At 38.8% G+C, this 22,092-nt stretch overlaps 1 protein-coding gene across 4 annotated transcripts in view; it reads left to right on the plus strand.

The window, feature by feature from the left end:
* The window catches only part of LAMA2 (laminin subunit alpha 2), a 383,544-nt gene that overhangs the window by 121,172 nt on the left and 240,280 nt on the right, over window positions 1–22,092 (plus strand). The gene's annotated exons all lie outside the window — the stretch shown is intronic.

Raw genomic sequence — 22,092 nt, forward strand, 5'->3', positions numbered from 1 at the left:
GTTTAATTAATCTGATAGGAAAGCACTTGCTTTTTCTAAGAAGTCAAGAATTAAAAAACCTCCTATTCTGGGAAACATTGAGTTTCTCTACAGTGAGGCTTTCTGAAAGTATAAAAACCAAGAGGAAGGGTATGAATTTAATTCCCACCTTGTTAAATCTTAATTGGAATAGCCAGTTGATTCCCTGGTCCATATTAGTGTCACCACATAGAGGAGTTCTGACAGAAAGTTTTTTTCAAAAATCATAATCATTATTGTTGTGCAGAAGGTATGTAAACAGGAGAAGAAATCCCTTCCTCTTTGTGGGCAGAATGTGTCTCAGAAGATGTTGCCTTGAAGAATATTCCTACAGTTGAGTAGAGTTTAGGTTACATAGAAGTTACAAATGCTGAGCATTATTTGTCAGTTTGGTAGGCATTTTTAATATGAAAAGAAGGGATTAAGAGAGCAGAAGCTGAAGTGGCTGTAGATGAGGGATACTTTTCCTTCAGAAGTGTCTGTCTGTGTTAAGTGTGTGGGTGTAGCCAATGGAAAAATCTCTTAGCAGGACACAGAGATAACACTGGTCTCTCTTTCAATCCCAGTTGCCCTTTGCCAGAATTATCAGGTGCAAGATGTTCTCCTCAAGTTCTTGCTCAGGGTAGTATCCCTATCCAATTTCTACTCCCTGGTTATGTAGTCTGCAGTTGCCCTTAACCTTGTTGTAGAGACTAGATGAACAAGCCAACAACATTGAAACCCTTCCTAGATGTTTTTGACTTCTACTCAAGGCAGAGATAGGTTAGAGATTTGTCTTATACTGTCTGGCTCTTTCTTCAGGAACACATACAGCGTACCTTTTTTTGTATTCAAGGAGGAAGTGAGTTGAAAATATTAACAATGTCAGTACTAATGTAGAGTTGGGGGGGGGGGGGGGGGAGTTAGACATTCATTTATCCCAATCCTTAATGGAAGTTTTTTAATTTATAATTATTTTTTTTGTACCTCATACCTCCCGATCACCAAATACACTTGTGCAATTGTGAGCTTTTTGGCTTTCCATCACATTGTTGGTTGTTTTGTTCTATGTCATATTTCATGGAAGAATGAAACCGAGATGTAGATTAGCTGTATCAGGATGCTGTGAACATCACTCCCTGCTAATTGCTGCAATACTAATTTGGTATCATGAGAAGAAATTCGTGAATGTATCTTTGCCACAAATTGTAACTGATGAAGAAAGCCATGTATTTGTAATCATCCTAATGAGGCAATGGAGAGGTGAAATTTCAGGATTCAGTAAATATTCAGGACATGGTTTAGTGGGCATGGTTAATGGTTGGACTCGATGATCTTGAAGGTCTTTTCCAACCTAAATGATTCTATGATTCTACTGAATCAGAGAAACAATCTCTGATCCTCCTGTGTTGAGATCCTTTTCATATGTTATTTTCACCTCTTAATGATGTCTACCTACCAGATTGTATGTACTTCGTTTTACAAAGAATCACCTCCTTTTGTTTCATTTTACTTGTCTACCACTGGTTTCATTTGATGAACCACAATTCTTGTACTGGAAGTTTTGGTGAGCAGTCAATCTGTAAACACTTTCCTCATGTCACTTATCATTTTATAGATTTCCATCATATTTTTACTGCAGTCATCTATTTTCCAGGCTGAAGAGTCCTACCCTATTCTGTTGGGTTTTTTATACGGAAGATACTCATTCATTTCATCATCTTCTTGACCTCCTCTGAACTTTTTCCAGTATGTATATGCTCATTTTAAGATGAGGTGGCAGTGGTATTCAATGTGTGGGTGAACCATAGATTTATAGTGGTCTAATTATGTTTTCTACTTGTCATTCCCTAAAAGTTTGCTTCCAACTTGCTGGTTTGGATTGCTGCTGAGCATTGTTGCTCATTGAAGTCTAATGTTTTCTCTAGGAAAAAATAATAACGGTATCTTAAAAATATGAATAGCTTACCCCTAAGTTCTGTACCAGTTCTGCCTTACTGGCTTCCTTTGCAACTTCAGGTGTTAAAATTCCCACTTAGTTTCTTTTTCTTACTGATCTTTTAATCCTTTTTCACCTCTTAATGATGTCTGCCTACCAGATTGTATGTACTTCGTCTCTAATTTTTTTGTTTAAGATAATTTTTGCTGCAAATTTACTTACTCACCTTGTATAATTCTTCGAAGTTCACTTTTCTCACCTATCCTACATGCCAAAGCAGTGAATGAAGTGCAGATATTTGAATAGAGGGACAGATAGGAGTATTTTGTGCTGGCTTAACCATTTGAATGGACCGTGTCATACCTCACATGTCTGTATAAATATCATTAGTGTGATTCTACTGCCAGAGTGAACTTCTATATGTCTTCTCCATTTCTTCTGAAAGCATATGGTGCTCATGTAGTATTTGTGCAGGCCTTTATGAGAGTTTGTTAAGACTTCTTCACTATGAAAGCGTAACCATGTTCTGTCTAAGAATTCAGCACAGAGAAAGGTCTTGTCTTTACAGTGGGAGGGGTAGTACTAACAGATCATCTTAGCAAATTTCCTGAGGGGGAATTTCAGACATTGATTCCTGAGCAAGAGACAATACTAGGCAGTAGATTCAACTGGTGCGGCCTCACCTTGAATACTGTGCAGTTCTGGGCCCCACAATTTAGGAAGGATGTGAAGGTCCTTGAATGTCTCCAGAGGATGGCAACAAAGCTGGTGAAAGGGCTGGAAGGAATGTCCTATGAGGAGCGGCTGAGGTCTCTGGGTTTGTCTAGTTTGGAGAAAGAGGCTGAGGGGCGACCTCATTGCTCAGGAGGGGACGTGGAGAGGGAGGTGCTGATCTCTTCTCCATGGGATCCAGAGATAGGACACATGGGAATGGTTCAAAGCTGCACCAGGGGAGGTTCCAACTGGATATTAGGAAGCATTTCTTTACAGAGAGGGTGGTCAAACACTGGAACAGGCTTCCTAGAGAGGTGGTTGATGCCCCAGGCCTGTCAGTGTTTAAGAGGCATTCGGTCAATGCCCTTAATAACATGCTTTAACTTTTGGCCAGCCCCGAATTGGTCAGGCAGTTGGATTAGATGATCATTGTAGGTCCCTTCCAACTGAAAAATAGTCCATTCTAATCTCTTCTAGTCTAATTCAGCTTCCTCATTTGTTTCCTTTTTTTTCTTTTTCTTTTAAACCATATCTAGTGTTGAATGAATAGTACTTGGCAATATTTCCAGAAAGATATTAACACTAATACAACATGCTTTGAAGGATTTCTGAGATGACTGTTTATCAGTAAACTGCATAGTATTATTTCCATGTTCTCAAAAGTAAAAATCAAAGACCAAAAGATTTTGGCAAGAGCTGTGTATTGGTTTTGTTTGGCAAGGTTTTGGTAGCGGGGGGGGGGTGGGGGGGTTACAGGGGTGGCTTCTGTAAGAAGCTGCTGGAAGCTTCCCCTGTGTTCGAGAGAGAGCGAGCCCATACTAGCTGGCTCTAAGACGGACCCGCCGCCGGCCAAGGCCGAGCCAATCAGTGATAGTGGTAACGCCTCTGTGATAACATTTTTAAGAAGGAAAAAAAGTTGGGACGGGGAGAAACTGCCGCTGGAGTGAGGAGTGAGAACATGTAAGAGAAACAAGCCTGCGGACACCAAGGTCAGTGAAGAAGGAGGGGGAGGAGATGCTCCAGGTGCCGGAGCGAAGATTCCCCTGCAGCCCGTGGTGAAGACCCTGGTGAGGCAGGCTGTCCCCCTGCAGTCCAGGGAGGTCCACGGTGGAGCAGATATCCACCTGTAGCCCGTGGAGGACCCCACGCCGGAGCAGGTGGGTTCCCGAAGGAGGCTGTGACCCCATGGGAACCCCGCGCTGGAGCAGGCTCCTGGCAGGACCTGCGGATCTGTGGAGAGAGGAGCCCACGGAGCAGGCTTTCTGGCAGGACTTGTGACCCCGTGGGGGACCCGCGCTGGAGCAGTGTGCTCCTGAAGGACTGCACACCGTGGAATGGACCCATGCTGGAGCAGTTCGTGAAGAACTGCAGCCCGTGGGAATGGCCCACGTTGGAGGAGTTCGTGGAGGACTGTCTCCCGTGGGTGGGACCCCACGCTGGAGCAGGGGAAGAGTGTGATCAGCCCTCGTCCTGAGGAGGTGAAGCGGCAGAAAATAACGTGTGACGACCATAAACCCCATCCCTGTCCCCCTGTGCCGCTGGGGGGGCTTGGTGGTGAAATCCGGGAGGGTAGTTGTGCCCGGGAAGAACGGAGGGGTGGTGGGAAGGTGTTCTGAGATTTCATTTTACTTCTCATTACCTTGCTCTGGTTGATTTGTAATAAATTGAGTATATTTTGCAAATTGAGTCTGTTTTGCCCGTGACGGTAATAGTGAATGATCTCTCCTGTCCTTATCTCGACCCGCGAGCCTTTTGTTATATTTTCTCTCCCCTATCCAGCTGAGGATGGGGGAGTGATAGAATGGCTTTGGTGGGCACCTGGTGTTCAGCCAGGGTCAACCCATCACAAGCTGTCTGTGTGAACAACGGAGCCTAGGGTTCTCTGAGTGCCCATGCTAGCCTTTAACAAGAAAATTCTTCCTGCCTACAGTATGGCCGTAGCTAGCACTAAGGCTGAAGCACAGGGAGGGGAGTTATGGTGGGAATTAAGTAACCTGTCTCTTTCTCCTTCCTTTTCTGCAAATGAGTTTTCCTGTCACTGTTATAGTGGTGAGAATGATACTGCAATGAAGGTGATACTTCAGTGCTGCTCCTTCAAACGTTTAACCTCTTACTCCTCCTGTGATGGTAGCAATGTAAGTGTGAGGTCAAAAAAATAAAATATTGTTTCTGTGGTAATAAAGGCTAGTCTGAATGATCACATTCATTAGTCTTTATTTTTGTCAGTCAAGTGGAAGTCAAAAGTGTGTACTAAACATGTAAAGAAGAAAAATAAACAGAAACAAGTTCCTTGATAGTAATGTTTTGTTATTTTGTTCACTTGCCCTACTACTTGAATGCTAGTACTCTGCCCCTTTTTAAAAATGTCTCTGTGCTACATGTCTCAGCTCATTTCGAACCTCCCCCACCTCCCAATAATTTGCTGTTTGCTGAGCTAGTCTCAGACCAATGATGCCAGGAACATTGAACTTGGCTATTTCCCAATGTTTTCTTGTTAGTTTTCTCCCCTTCATGCTGTAGTGCTCGTCCTGTTCACTGTAGTCTCATTGGTTCACAGAGAAGAAAGGGAAGAAAAAGAGACTTACAAATAGACTCTTAAGTCCATTCTCCCCATAACCAGATTTAATCCTTTTTCACTAGAAGTCTGAGACTGTCAATACTAAGAGGACAGAAGGTTAGAATTTTTGAAAGTACTCAAAAATGAAATGTATTCAGTTGCAGACTGAAAATTTTGTGATGGCTTTTTTCCTAATAATACATGATACAGATGCTACAGTGTTTCTAAAAAAAATTGCCTAAGAGTTTGTGGATTGCGGTAGTGATACTGTCTTTACAACTCCTATTTTTAGATAGATCCTCTCAGCTCCTCACATGCAGTCAGTATCTTGTCTTTATTGTGAAATCATTTTCTAGAGTCTGAACTGTCAGTTCCCCTTGAGTAACAATGATAAGTTTCTTTTCAATAGCATAAGATGTAGAAAAGGCATCTGTACAGTAAAAAGTAATGCCAATAACATCTCTCTCCATGCCCTCAGCTGCAATTACCCTAGGCATTTCTCATGAGTATGCTATATTTCCATATATTTGATGTGTGTATCTGTGCATTTCCTTAGAGTATTTGTGGTTATGGCATATCTTGTCTTGTACCAGTGTTTTGTTGATATATTGTCATTGCAAAATATGGATGATACAAAAAACTAGGTAACAATCTATTCTTAACGGATGAAACCATTCAGAAATTTAAGCTGGTTCTACTTCCAGCATCACAGTTTAGACAAAGACTTTACACAGAGACTAATGAATGCAGTCTGAGTCAGAAATTCCAAAATAGGGTTCTGTGAACAACTTTTTTCAGCTTGATGTCTGATCAGGGAGAGTAACAATTTTAAATTATTCTGATTTTTTTTTCAAAACCATGAAGGGGAAATTTTTATTTTGACTGACATGAGTTGTTCAATGTGATGTAAAATGAAAATATTTTATTTCGTCATTTTAATTTTTTTAAAAAATGCAAAGACAATGAAAACAAATTTCACAAAACTGTGAATGGAGGACATGTGCCAGTCTTCTGCCTAGAAAGCAAAAGAAAGCTTCAGCTGGTAGAGGTATTATCAGTGCTTGCATCCAAGAATATGTCCTGCTTCCTGGGTTTTTAGCATACTCTTAGTCGGGCTATCTAGCCAGGTGGCATAGCTTCATTTTGTAAAAAATAATGAATCAGCTTTTCTCTGGACTGAAATCCAACTGTCCCATCAGCTTAGGATCATTCTAATCTTGCTTTTCTGTCATATGCACAGTTAGTACTTTGTAGTGATTAGTAATGGGGACAGCCAACAGGGTTGTTAGATAAATGGTGCCTCTTACTAAAGATCTTTCCACTGAAGTCAATAACCTTTGGATCAGGTCTTCTGTGAAGACTGTTTATCTCATTTAATTCAGTGTTACACCACTTCAGTGGTTAAACAGTCACTGTTTACCACTCTGGATTACATCATACTTTGTTGTCCCTATTGGTCTTGGTTTATATTTTGTTTGCTTCCCCTCCTGCTCCCACCTTCTGGCTACAGCAGCTTCAGGAAGTCTTATGCTCAAACCATGGTTTTGGATATCATCTTTTTGTGTATGATTGGTCTCTGTGAAATGACTGTGATAACTTCTACTTAGGAGTCTCCTTCTTTGAGTCTTTTGAAAGCATATCTTAGCCTAAGAAGTTACTTGTGTCTACCAAGAAGGGACAGAATATTGATTTTCTTCAAGAATTTTGGCGCATAAGCTTGCAGCTGGTCCAAAATTTCCAGTAGAACAACCATGAAAGAAACAGTTTACAAAAAGAAATAGAACAGATTTGAGGTTTGGACAAAGATCTAGATCTAGTTCATTTTGTTGCTTTTTTGGTTTTGGCTTTTTTTTATTTGACTTAGTAAAACTAAACTCAAGTAGCTAATCTGAGGGAAAAAAAAGGACATTTAACAAATGACTGCCAAATAAATGGTTAGATATTGTATATATTCCATGTACACAATGCTATATTGCCTCACTAATATAAATTTATTAACATTTCCTGGCTTCCTAATAGACAGTCATAGACATGAAAAAGGAAAAAACTAAAAGTAAGCATTTGACATATGTGCTCAATATCACAGGAGAATTTTGAAAACATCTAGAATTTAATTGAAGGCAACTTTAAACAATTTTATTATGCATGATGAGAATAGTCTTCACAATAAATTATTCAAATCTTGTACAACTAATCTTGCAAGTCAGTAATTTTATAATTGCATTATAGCAATATTCACTGTTAATTTTTGCCTGAGAAAAGGAAAACTTACAGTAATATTTTTAAGCTGATAGTTCATACTGAACTTGAGTTTCTGATGTTTAATATCATAGAAAAAAGAATGGGTATAAAATGTATAATGTACTTCTAAATCATGCACCAAAGAGGAAACAACTGTGGAAAACTACGTATAAGTAGTATAGCAGTCTCCCATTATTGTAAAAACAAGAGGAAGGATATTTACTGGTTCATCTGTGTGGGCTAAGTTGGAATGAAGATTTCTTTTGTGTAGTTAGTCAGACAGTCCACTTTTCTATCTTGGCATGCCTTCTGTCTCTAAGCAGAAACTCATGTTGTAATTTCTACCATTTCTGAAAAAAAAGAAAAGCTGATTAATCATATGAATCATAAGACTTAAAAAGTCATAAGGTTGCAATATACAAAGTAAGTACTATACAGAGCAGTCTTTTGGTTTGAAATTGAAGAGTCAAATTGATTAGATGATCTCCCTTTTTTCTTTAAGCATCCATCTTTTATTGATCACAATGCTTACTGAAAAGAGATAGGTATTGCGTATCTTTATATAGATCTATGGTAGTTTTTCCAAATCGTAATAGGAGGACTCATGGCTGTAAATGTAGTTTGTAACTCAACATACTCTTTTAGTGTTGTGAAGGGAAATGGTACACTTAAGTCTTGGTATTTGCTTGTCCCAAGTAAACCTGACCCAAACCTGTCTTCTTGTTGGGTCTGGTAGCTGATTTTTGGACAGTAGTAGATTTCATTCTAGCAGCGCAACAAGAACACCGAGTACTTGGTAACTTGGTGAGGTTTTTTTCTCTTATGCTTGATTAAGGGAACTGAAGATCCCCAGTGGGTCATTGTTTTGGGGGTGGGGGAAGCGATACTTGAAGACCTTACCCACACAACTGAAATACCTAATAGAAGATTTTACTTAAATTAAATACTACTTGTAAACACTTTCCACTAAGAGGTAAAACCACAAACATTTATTTACTTTCACTATCTATCTACTGCATTTTGTGTAAGGTTATTGTTCTGAGATGAGAAAATTATAACACAACTTTCTAAGGGGTTTTTTTTTTGTCTTTTTTTTTTTTTTTTTTAAGTAGTTGTTAACAGTCATGGATAATTACTGGGAGAAAGAATAGCTTAATTCTTGTTTTTAATGAGTCTGGTGGCCAAAGGTATAGAAGGGTTTACAGACTTGGCAGGGATGATGAGTAGCTGAGAGATGCAGAGATGAGAGAGGAAAAAGCAGTAAAGGTTACAAGGTAATTCAAAACCGGCAGCTGGGAGAAATCTAGTGAGTGCCTAGTTCAAGATGAATCATTCTTTAATGTTTAAATAATAAAACCCTGTATTGTCAAAAAATTAGTAATTTTTTTAAAGGTAGAATTTGTTAAAATTCAGGTGGGCTACATGGAGGAGTAATTTTGATCCATAAAATCTCACTGAAGCAGGGACATACAAATAGGTCAGCCTGAGGCCAAATGTAGTTCTGCTTTCATGTCAGTGCAAAGGAATTTTATGTAAAAGAAAATCAAAACCAAACAGCATAGTTTACCTGGAGTTTTCAGTTTAAATGGTAAGTGTCACAGAAAATCAATAGAAGGAAAGTTAGTCAATGAGACATTGTAATACCAGTGGAGAAATTCTTTGATTGAGGTCTAGACTCTAGAACACATGAATGAAGAAAGCATAGAGCCAAGTTGTGTAAGTAAACAAATTGTATCAGCAAATAGCACTGTGTTTGAGAAAATTGATATTTCATGCCTAAGTAAGGGTAGAAAAAGTTAGGACTGCTGTTAGGACTACTTAATCAAGGTGGTAAAACTAACTAAGGAGGCTGTGAAGGCAAAAATGGCGGCAAAAATAAACAGCAGAGTGAAAAAGTAAATTACAGTTAGCTTCCCATAGGCTGTCTAACTGCCGTGATGGAGTAGAGGCTGATTTTTGAGTGCCCTTAAATGTTCTTCCAAGAAGCAGTCTAACTGGAGAACTTAGAATAAGGGAAGCAACTCAATGTTGTGAGAAGAGTGCAAGACAGGCTAGTTCAAAATACTGTTATTTAAAGACTTTTTTGTAAAGTGGCAATAATATTCTCACTATTTGATGTGCTCCTAAGAAAATTTGGAATGACAATCAAAAAGCTAAAGCTATCTCTAAAGGTGGAAATATATTTTTATATGTTTTCTTCTTAAATATGTAGGAGCTTATGCATTCTACTTATAAAAAAGAATAAATTTTGATGTATCCAAAAAGGTAGCAGGATAAAATACCTGAATCTCTAATAGACATTAGAAATCAAAAGACATCACATAAAAACATCTTGTCCTAGCAGGGGAAGTAGGAATTTTGCATATTAACATAAAATCACAGTAAGGCAAAAGAAAGAGCAAGAACCAAAATACTGCCCTTCCACACAAAGAACTTGACCGCATTGAAGGCCTAAGAAACATAGAGAAGCTTTTTCAAGCACATCAGAATAATAAAGCTGATAGCCAATGGAGATATAATAGGAGTGCCAAGGATGGTGAGTCCATAGCAGGTGAATTCTGTGGCTTGAGCTCCCTACGGAGGTACAGAAAGAAGTAGCTACAGTAGAGCTTTTCTTTGTTTCAGAAGTTGGAGGAACTTTTTAAAGAACAGTTTAAAAGCCCTGGCAAACCGTGCTCCCCAGCTTCTATTGCTGAGCACGATGTCATATGGTATGGAATATCCCTTTGGTCAGTTGGGGTCAGCTGTCCCAGCTGTGCACCCTCCAAACCCCTTGTGCTTCACCCCCAGCCAACTCGCTGCGGGGGCAGCATGAGAAGCAGAAAAGGCCTTGATGCTGTGCAAGTGCTGCTCAGCAGTAGCTAAAACATCCCTGTGTTATCAACACTGTTATCACCACAGATCCAAAACATAGCCCCACACAAGATACTATGAAGAAAATTAAATCTATCCCAGCCAAAACCAGTACACTACTTTACAATACATGTCATATTATTTTATATCGTATATCATCAGTGAAATCTGAAAACCCCAAACAGTTGAGAGTTTGACAAAACCCTGCCAAATTTAGGTTTTGTAGCCAGAGTAAGCACTACTATTTTTATAACTTTACAATTAATGATAGGAGCAAAGAACAAAAACATTTTGTTTTCATCCACATAATTCTTTAATCTCCTGTGTTTTACAGAAGATTTATTATACCATTCCTGGGCTGTTCATTCTGTGCTACTTAGAAATGGATTTTTTTCCCCTGACTTGTTATATTAGCCCCTGTAAATTATCTCCAGGTCTGAAAAGACAAGGTTCAGAGTGGAAGAGGGATCAAAGTTTCTTGTATTCTGCAGCTGAGTGTCCTATTTATTTGTTCTTTTTAAACATTATCAATGGTTTTAAAGGCATTAAATGCTTACCATTCAAAGGGATCCCATCTGGTTTTCAAAAGCATTCATCAGTGTGTGTTCCAAATGATATGACACAGGTTTTGCTAGAACTTAGACTCCAACACTGTACAGTAATTGTAATGGGCTTTTCCACATATGGGTCTGCAATGCAAAAAAACCAAAAAGTTTTGTTGAAATTTCCCCAATTCAAAACTCTTCAGAGTTGTAGTTCAAAACAAGAATGCTGCAGTAATGTGAAGCATATTACTGCAGTTTATTCAATGATAATATTCAGGAGCAGATGTACTCGTTTACACATTCTCCCTCTTTTACATCAGCAGTTGTGTTTGGCAGCCCTTTGCAACTGCTTGCAGCTGGACAAGTTCCTGTGCATTTTCTTTCTACTGGTCACCAATCTGTTCTGGCAGTAATTTGTCTGTAATTCCACAGTGTGCTCCACAGCGCATCTCATTCAGAAAAAAATCTGGTGGAAAGTGCCATGAGTTTTTAGGACAAACATGTAACAAATAAGGGAAATCATAATATCTTGGTAGGAAAGGGGTGGTGGGTGTTCTGGGTTTTTTTTAATATTGTTTGGTTTGGCATAGAAGCCCTTTAGTTAAATCTGAGAATCAGAATGCTTTTTATTATAATCTGCAAGAAAACAGAACTTTTCTGTTTTAGTCATTCATTTGGAATTACTTGTCCCATTCATGATCATTGTCCAAAAAGAAACATACTACTTTTAGAAGTAGTAATGAAAAAATATCCTCTTAAGATAATGTGCTATCTCACTTCAGTGCTTTTTTGAAAAACAGCATAATTTAGAGTTTTATTTTGCGCTTTTTGAGTACTTGTGAAGAATGTGTTTGACAGACCACTATATTTCATCCTTTAAGCAGATAGGCGGTAGTGTTTAACTCAGTAATGCCAGCATGTTTCACCTCTGCTTGATCAGAACCCAGACTAACATAATTTTCAGAATTACCTTGCACCTAGAGTTGCCATTGACATCAGCCATTGAGTTCATGTGGCTTCTTTTCTTATTCTAATCTGCTTGCTTAAGGGCCGCTAGGTTAGGCAGCAGCTGTATGACACTGACAAAACATAAACCAGAATGACAGTGGTCATACTCATTTTCAGACATCAGAGGTCAGACCACTGTTGTGTACAGTGAGATTTAAAACAGCTATCATTTGACAATTTAAAATCACAATTCACCTGTGGTATTATGTGTTAGAACCTACAGCACATTACCAATTTACCTGCTTGTAGATAACTCTTAAAAATACTGGTTCAGTGTGTTTCATCTTTGAGAACGTTCCTGTAAAAGCCAAGCCTTTAACTTTTTCTCCTGCTATCTTGTTAGTTATTACTAAGCACAAAATACCTTTCACTGTGTTAAGAGATGGCGTCTCACTTGCAAGTACACTTTGAAGAGCCAGTAGAACACAAACCACCATTGTTAGGTTAAAGTGCCGCATTCCAGGCCTTCAATCTTGTCTGAATCCCTTATGGACTGCAGTATGCATAACTGTTGCTGAAACTACAGCATGGTGTAGTGTTTCCACTTAGTTAAGCCAGTAACAAAAAGAAAAATAAAAACCTGAAATGACAAATATACTTTCAAGATAATAAAATTCCTTATTATTCTGTGATTTATTAATAACTATTGCTCTGACAATGAGCAATATGTTTAAAAGTATGCAAGATGATGTCTTTGGCAAATTGTTTCTTGTCCAAAAATGAAAAGCATGAGAATTACAGGAACCATAGAAAAGCAGTGCCTAGAATAAGCAATTTAAGTTTCAAGTGAAATTGGAAAGAGGAAAATGACAAAAGCAAGTTAATCAGAACTGAAGAGATGAAGCCTTATTTAGCTTAAGCTGTAGGGTATAGTTGTCAATGACAGAATAGTATTTGCTAAACAGTTCGTTAAGCTGACATTTGCCTGTATTCTTAGGGGGAATGAGTTAGCTGAGATAGAGTTTGACGTGCATAGCCCTTGACATTTTAATGCAAGTTTAAGCACTGCATTTCAAGCAGCTCTTGTACTCATTAGCAAGGCGCAGAAGAGAGTTGTGCTTTCACTTACTAAACCATTAATTTATTAAGATAGCAAGATATTTATTAGAAATACAGCAAACCTTGCCAAATACACTTTCTTATATACAATTATCATAAATATGTATTTATGCTGAAAAATTGGATGCTGACTTCTGGCATATGCTTCCATCTACTAATCTAGTTTTGAAACCAAGTCTAACAATAGATTAGGGCTTGCACTAAGAAAACTCAGAGAAGTTTTGTCTTTAGAGATTACATGTAAGATGCCAAGAGATTAATTAATCAACAGTAATTTTACATCTACTGCAAATGAGCTATTTGCAACAGATAATTAAAGCTGGTGTTGGGTAGGAGAATTATGAGACCTACTGAATCACCTGAGGAAAAATTGATGTTCAGTATTGTCCATCTTCGTATTGATGTGCTTGCATAACTTGAGAATGTAAATTGTGGAGTAAAATGATTTCTAATTAAATCATTTTAAGACTGACATATCTGTCTTCTCCACTGCTGATTATCAAGTAGCAAGTCTTTTGTGCAGGACAGAAGCTTTTCTCTTCTTTATGCTGCTGTCTGAGATTAAATTTTAGTGAGAAATTGACCTTTCTTGACAATATTTTAGGTTCAGACCACTGCCTTACACAAAGACTCAGGCTTGAAGCCCACAGTCTTGATATGATGTCCAAAATAAACTACTGAGTACTTGAACAACATGAGTTCTTTACCACTACTAGCCAAAAATTGTTGTAGAGTGATGTTCCTGCTCCATCCTTGTAACATGTGACACTAAATAACCTTCACTTTTTATGAAAGAATTAAGTCTTCCAGTTTATCTAACATGTAGTATATAGATATGCATCAGTGACAAGCATATTGGTTAGCAATGATGTTTCCTGAAAGGAAAGTTTTAACATAAAAACTCTATGCCACATAGCCAAACAGATGGGTTTTTTATATCCTACAAACAGCTTGAGATTGCAATCAAATTGCTTGGCAAAGTAACTAACTTCAGATACCAAAGCTCTAAGCAGAAAAATACACCACTTGGATTCATACATGGATATTTTAAATTTGAATGAGAACATTGTGCATACTTGAAATTCTTAAAAACTTTGTTGAAGTGTGTTAATTTTAAGTAGCTTAGCAGTTGATAATATACTTTCATGCAGAGCAGCAGCATTTTTACTGTTGCATTAAGTAAAACAACAGAGACAGCTAACATGCTGCATGTTTGCACATCAGTTCATGCAGAAACATTCACAGAAGGAGGGGTGGAAAAAGTGGTTTTGTGCTCAAGAATGGTGGTGAGGCGCAGTCTGGGCACAGTCCCCAGCACCGACTGGAGCCACTACCCCAGTACAGCAGAGCCCTCAGCTCAGGCTCAGTTCCAGAGGGAGGATGCAGCTTTTCACCTCTGAGGCTGCAAAAACTGTCTGGGACTTTGCTGAAGTTGAGGCAGAAAGAGATGATGTCCTTGCCTGCAGAATGTTTGCTGTGGTTGGGGATTTGTGTCACCAAGTAAAGAACTGCAGGAGGATGTTAGCAGACTGCACAACGTCAGAGGTGACAGGAAAGACATTAACTGGCTTTTCTCTGGGACTCTGAAGCCTGTACCAAAATAGAGGCAGGCAGAGTCCGTGCCTGTTGGTTAAGAAATGGCAACTCCCATGATGGTGAAGACTGCAAACTGGTGACTTCCTACAGCAGGAGGAAGGCTCCTTCTCTACCTGCATATGGGCAGCTACATGATAGTTCAGTGCCTGGTAGCAGATAATGGGCTGGGAGCTCTCTTAAATGAGACATGAGCCAGCTGTGCCTAAATCATCCCCAGGAGCTTCAGAAGGAAACAGTGAGTGACAAGAGCAGTGTACACCAAGTTGAACATAAGCCAGCAATGTGCCCTTGCAGCGAAGAAAGCCAACAGTATCCTGGGCTACATTAGTTAGAGTGTCACCAGCAGGCTGAGGGAGGCGATCATTCCCATCTGCTCAGCAGTGATGAGAGCACATCTGGAGAGCTGTGTCCATTTCCAGGCTCCTCAGTACAAGAGAGATGTGGACATGTCGGAGCAAATCCAGGAAATGGCTGGGAAGATGATTAAGGACTTGGAACATCTGTCCTACAGGTGGAGGCTGAGCGAGCTGGGATTGCTTAGCCTTGAGAAGAGAAGTCTCAGGGAGATTTTATCAATGTGTACAAAAATGTGGTGGGGTGCAAGGTGATACTTTTCTCTGTTCTGACAACCCATTACAAGTACAGTCTAAATAAGTCCGTATTCATCAGTATATGAGACTTGTCTAATGCCAAAAGTAGTAGAAAGTTTCTTAGGCTACATCTGTCACTTCTTAGTGGCAGAAACCCAATGAAATGCATTGTGAAATTCTAGTCATATGGCTGGATGGTCTGATGGTCATCTGGCTGGAGCACATTGCAAGACCTCTTGGGTGTCTTTGTTACAGAAGCTAGGATTGGATGCATCCAAGAATTGCCCCAGTATCTACAAAAGGATCCATACCCAGCAGCTGAGAAAGGTTACTTGGCTAATTAATACCTACCCTTAAAGGGTGTTGGAAGGAAGTGACACAATAGGTATGTCAGAAACAAGAAGTTGTTTAAGAATGACTGAGTGACTAGTGGAAGAGAGGCAGTGTTGATTTAAGAATAACATAAAATAAAATAAGAAAGTCAGCAGAAAAAAAATGGTGTGTGAGATCTCTATGAAATGAAACGCAGCACCTAAATTGGGACAGCATAGGTTTAATGTGGTATCAGCAACTGCCCAAACAGAAGTGTGGAAGTGAGTGGGTCTTGCCAAGGGAAGGCTGAGAATATAACAACAGTCTTCTGTAACTCTTAGGCAGACTGTGTAGGTGTCAGAATAGAATGTAGTGCAAAAGAGTATTTCTTAAACACCTGAATGTTCTTGGTGCAGCTAGTGAAGGAACCCATGATTTAGTCCAAAACTGCACAGAACCTAGTCAGGAGTATTAACTGTTGAACAATTGTTATGTAAAAATAACCAGAAAATACTCAAAATGCAACATCCCAGGGGAATAAAATCTGCCAAAGTACAATTTAAAAATAGAAAAAAAATTATCAAACAGCTAAAAAAATTTCAGACAGCCTAAAGTTCATTTAAAGATAGCATGACACATGCATGTTACATTTAAGAATGGTTCCAAAAATCCTACGACATGTTTAAACCATAAACTAAGGAAAGATAATAGCTACTAAAAGTAAACTAACATTGTTTATTAATGGAATTCATGTCTTTTCCTCCAAGTGAGGAAAAGAGGTAGGAAAATAAGCTCCAGCAAATTAAATGTTAAACTGCAATAAAGATGTGAAAAAGATTCAGAGTGACTGAGTATGAAGTTGAAATAAACCTTTTTTCAAACACTTCAGATTCAAGAAGTCTGCCAGAAAATTGGTGGGCTGAGAGATGATCAAAGAGCATTCAAGAAAGATAAGGTCATTGCTGAAAAACTAAATTAATTATTTGAATCAGTTTTTGCTATAGAGACTGTCAGGAGGGTTTCTGCACTGGAAATATTATTTACAGGAGAGGAGCTGGAGAGGCAGTGACAAACTATGTTGTTAACTGAAGAGGTGCAGGAATAATTGATAAATTGGATAGTGAAAAGGAACTCAAGGCTAAAATAGGTAAATTACAACAGTTATTATTTAACCCCTCACTTAAAAATATTCTCAGTAACTGGGAAGTGTGGGGTGTCAAGTGAAATACCAGTTTTTTAGAAATATTCTTTAGGAATCTAAGGAAACTACAGATCTGGAAGCCTGATACCTGTGCCAAGCTAATTAGTAGTAAAGAAATGTAATGCAGAATAGAGCTGGTAGAAAGACATATTTCTTTGTTCCAATTAAAGAACTAGGAAGTATAAGTGAATTTAGTAGGAGGCAGGTTTAAAACAAGCACAAGAAGGATCTTTTTCCTTACAACATGTAAATGAGGTGAGAAAATCCTTATTACATGATGGGTGTAGATTTTAAAAGGTGACCTGGATTTAAGGTCAGACCCAGTAAGTTTGTGGAAATCCTTTGAGGCTTACCAAATGTATAAAAACTACCTATAGCTCAGGAAATCTCTAAGGAAGTATTATGTATGCTTGCCTTCATCTTATTGTTAACATGCTGTTTTGGCTACTGTGTGAGGCAGGCTACTATCCTAGATAGGTTTTTTGGTTCTGACATGGTCCAGACTTTCTAATGCACTGAGATGTCCTTTGTATATCTTTAGTAGTGTCTATGTTGTTCAACATACTTGTGGGAAATCTGTAAGATCAGAAAACTTTGTAATAGCAGCATTTGTTGGTAATGCAAAATTTAAGATAATTTGTTCTATTAGCAGCTTATGATACTAAATGAAAAAATACTATATGAAAATTAATGTTGCTAAAAGCAAAGTAATACATGTAAGAAAAAAAAGAATTATGCATGAATGCTGATGGGCTAGTGTTGGACTTAATTCTTTTCGGAGTAGAGAACTTGTAGCATTCTCAACAGTTCTCTGAAAAAAAGTTGATTTAACATCATACTGAAGTTAAAAAATGAAAAGGTGTTGACAACTCACAATTTGCTCAAATAAAAAACTAGAACACTGTCACTGAAATAATTCATGACCTGAGTTCCAGGTTTAGAAGGAAAAAAACCCAACCAACCCCACCAGAACCAGTGGGTTTTATTCTTTTTTTAAAAGGAACAAATTTCCTCCCATTAGGACAAATGTCTGTAGTGATGAAAAACATAATGGTGGGAAAAGGGAGTAGGCTAATAATAGCAAAAAGGGCAGTTGTTAGACATTAAACACCATGACTCAGATTCACTCTGTAGATCTGGAAGCATTTAGACTGTTCAATCAGAGGAAGTGATGATAGTGTATTAAAGGGATCACTCTCTAAATGTGCTGTTTCTTGTATTCCTTCCTGATGATTTCCTACTGGGCTCTGTTGGAGACAGGACATTGAATCATGTAGATCTTTGGTGTTACAAAATGGCTTTTCTGTTTTCCATTTAACTAGGCCATGCATTTTTTCAATACCTATTAGAAATTTTGGTTCCAAACCAAATACAGAAGATAGATAACTTGGTAACTAAACTAACTTGAATATGTACTACTGGGTCCAATCCTGTTTACCATCTTCATTTATGGTTTGGATGATGGGGCAGAGTTTACCCTCAGCAAGTTGGCTGATGGCTTCAAATTGGGAGGAGTGGCTGATAATGCTATAGGATCGTGCCACCATCCAGCAGGACTCTACAGACTGAAGAAATGGGCTGACAGGAACCTCATGAAGTTCAAGGAGAAGTGCAAAATCCTGCACCTGCAAAGGAACAACCCCATGCACCAGCATATGCTGGGGGCCACCCAGCTGGAAAGCAGCTTGGCAGAAAATGATTCAATGGTCCTGGTGGACTCCAAGTTGAACAGGAGCCAGCAATGTGCCCCTGTGGCAAAGGTTAATGGTACCCTGCGCAGCTTTAGACAAAGTATTGCCAGCAGGTCAAGGGAGGGGATCCTTCCCCTCTATCCAGCACTGATGAGGCCATTCTTGGAGTGCTGGGTCCAGTTCTGGGCTCCTCAGTACAAGACAGACATGGACATACTGGAGAGAACCCAATGATGCCACAAAGGTGATGAAGGGACTGGAGCATCTTTTCTATGCAGAAAGGCTGAGAGAGCTAGGACTGGTCAGCCTGGAGAAGAGGAAGCTCAGGGGGATCTCATCAATATATATAAATTCCTGAAAGGACGGTGCAAATAAGATTCAGCTAGGCTCTTTTCAGTGGTGCCTAGTGACAGGACAAGAGGCAATGGGAACAAACTGAAACACAGGAGGTTTCCATCAGGAAACATTTTTTCACAGGCTGCCCAGGGAGGTTGCGGAGTCTTCATCCTTGAAGATATTCAGAAGCTGTCTGGACATGGTCCAGGGCAACTGGCTCTAGGTGGCCCTGCTTGAGCAGGGGAGTTGGATCAGATGACCTCTGGAGGTCTCTTCCGACCTCAACCTTTCTGTGATTCTGTGATAAAAATCTTTTTGAACATACAGCTGCTAATGCAGCTACTGGAAAAGGTCATCATATTCTTTTGCTTGAATAGTTCTGACTATTGAACTGGTTGACAAATCAGATACCATTCAAAATTCTTTTACAAAATGAGAATTTGGTTTTCTTAGTGATAACATTTAGATGTTTTGTAAGGGAATGGTTATTTCCCCCCAAAGATCCCATTTGTTGGAATACAATCCTGGAAAAATTCCTTGTTAAGGAAAAAATTTCTACACAGCTTTCATTTAGAATCCAAAATGGTGATTACCTCAATCTTGGAATTGGTAAATAAAAGTTGTCCATAAAACCTGAGCAAAATTTGAGATTGTTCCTTCATGGGAACTTGGATTATCCAAAATGTAGCAGCCCAATGGGTGGATTAAAGTATTAATATTTTACTGATGGACTCAGCTTTGGATCTTAGCTCTGCTGTAGAACTCCAGTATGGCTCACACTGCAGTACGTGTACAACTAGTGCAGGACATCAGTGCCTTAGTTGCCTGTGTGAAGATGGGCCTAGTCTTTGCAGGACTCAGAGCTATATGTGAAGTACTATGATGATCTTGGATGGCATAATGGTAGACAGATATTGAGGACTGTATTCACTGGATCAGATTTCAGATCTGATTAAAAAATATTTGGATGGTAGGGCCCATGTCTGTGTCTGGACTGAAAACTTGCTGTCATGTGAACAGTGTCTTACAAGTAGGTGCAAGATTGTGGAGGAAGATGAAAAGAGAAAGTGTACTCTGGAAAAACACAGTGATATCTCATTGTGAGAGTCGTATTGAAAATATTCTAAGTCTGATTTCTACTTAAACTTCTTTTAAAAAAGTTATTTTAAATTCTTAGTGTTTATTCCTGATTAATGACAGATGTTCCCAAAGAACTCTTAGTTTCTCCCTTATTTTCTTTTCAAGGAATAGGAACAACTTACTTGGATGCTCTTCAAGTTGATTCTAAATGTTTCTAAGGAGAAATGAATGATTTCATCACAGATGTTGAGAGGAGGAGAAATAATTTAGAGTAATTAATTTTGCCTGTGTAAAATTTTCCCTTCAGATTCATTTTGATAAAAATACCTAGTGTTAATTTCCTAATCTCAGTGTCATTTTGGTATATGTTTGAACAGGTACCACTTTTCACTCAGGACATAGCTGCATTTCAGTAATTATGGGAAATTATTTGTTTGTTTTAAAATGAAATTGTGAAACATTTAAATACAAGCAGGAGAGACAATATAAATGGAAGTCATCATATCTACTGGTTTAGCCTTGCCAAAGAGATATGCTGCTGGCAGACAGATCCATGAAACCTTTTAAAAAGGGGGTCTATTCTGAAAACGATGCCTCTTGTTGTATTTTGTTAATTTACATTTTAATTCTGTAAAACTAGCACTCCAAGGTGGTGGGGTTTTTTCCCATTGGTGTCTTAAGACTAAATTTGTTGGTTTTTTTTAAAAAAATATAAATCAAAAGATATGACTGCTATTTGTCAGCTGTGTCATTTGGGGTCAAGCTGTGTCTGTAATTCATACTTCTAACTCTCTATGGACACTTGCTTATTCTGATACATGGGCTTTTACCTGCATCTTTCTCCCCTCACCCCCAAAAGCTTAATTTTTTGTCTTTTTGATGACTTAGAATGCCATGCTGCTTATAGCCATGGTGCTGTTGCTGTTTCACGGTGAGCTGGGGGATGTTTTCAGCACTACTTTAGATATATTTCTGCTTTATCTCTGGAATACCAAGGTTCAGTCTTTAGTATTCTACTGCTTTAAACCATAACCTACCCATGTTTGATGCCTGTAAGAAAGAAATTTCTTGGATCCTGTTTAAATGAAGGAGGTGACGACATGAGAAAATACTCAAATTTATTTCCTTGCTCACAGTAAGTATTATGCAAAGAAGTCTTTAGGTGTGTGTTCTTCCTAAAATCTTGATTCTTTTGGAAAGGTCTATCAATTTCCATTGGACCTATTACCACCATCTCCAGGCTTTTTTTGAAGTTTACTCTCCACACATGTTCTCTCTCTCTTTTCACCAGGGACTTGAGCAGTTTGCTCTCTCTGGTCGTGTGGTTTTGTCCTGCTTGTAGCCAGATGTTTCTCATTCAGGAGCTCCTCCTTGCTGCCTCTGGGGTTTTTCTTATAATCTTTTGTTTGTACCCTGTCTTTCTCATAGCGTTTGATTCTGTTCGTTTCCAGCCAGCTGTCTCCTTTAATTTAGTTACTTGTAGTCAGGAGCAAAATTGAGTCTGAAATTGAAGTGAGAGTGTTGTTATGATCTCAGGAGGACGTAGCAATATCATCTGTTCCTGGAGATAACATGGCAGAAGCCTAGAGGTGCTGATTCATACTTAGGCAAGATATGACTGATAGTTGCTCCAGGCAGAGTGGCTCCCAGTGATTTTGTGTACCTGTGGATACAGTGGAGCAGGATGCTGGATGTGATGAGGTTTAGGGTCTCCCTGTTGGTAGTGAAAATAAGTTAATAGTATCACATAGCCAGTGCAAGACAGCAGTTGTTCAATAAGCCTTATAACCAGCACCTGCAAAAACTCTAGGAAAGGAAGACCTACTGCTTTGCTGGGAGCAGTAGATTTGCTGTCTCTTTCCTCAGTGTGAGGCAGCCACTGCTGAGTGAGTGCCAGCTGGCATTCCAAGTGCAGCTGTTTGCCTAAAACAGTGGTAATATGATCATGTTAGATGATAGAAAATGGCTGCATGGCCAGACCTCTCACTCAGAGCACTGAGGTAAGGTGCACAACATGTTCATTGCAAAGAATAAATAATTCTCTTATTCGTTCTAATCTTCTGCACATTTAGCTTAGCATCTGAACATTCTTTCAGTGTACCAGCCTGTAATAAAAATTCCCCAATTAAAATTTAACACTTCAGAATACAGGTTAATTAATGGTTTCTTTCCCCCCTCCCCCTAAGTGCTCATTAACAATATTTTGCTATACCTGACATTCTTCTTGTAGGCCTTTTCCAAGAACAATTGTGTAGCAACCCATCTGGTTTATTTTGTTGATTCACACCTAATGTATGCCATGATCAGCTAAAAAGATAGGAGGGGAAGAAGCTTCCTTATTTTTGTTGCATTGACCTTGATGCTGCAATTGGT

This window comes from Accipiter gentilis, chromosome 5, assembly GCF_929443795.1.
Source record: "Accipiter gentilis chromosome 5, bAccGen1.1, whole genome shotgun sequence".
NCBI classification, from domain to species: domain Eukaryota; kingdom Metazoa; phylum Chordata; class Aves; order Accipitriformes; family Accipitridae; genus Astur; species Astur gentilis.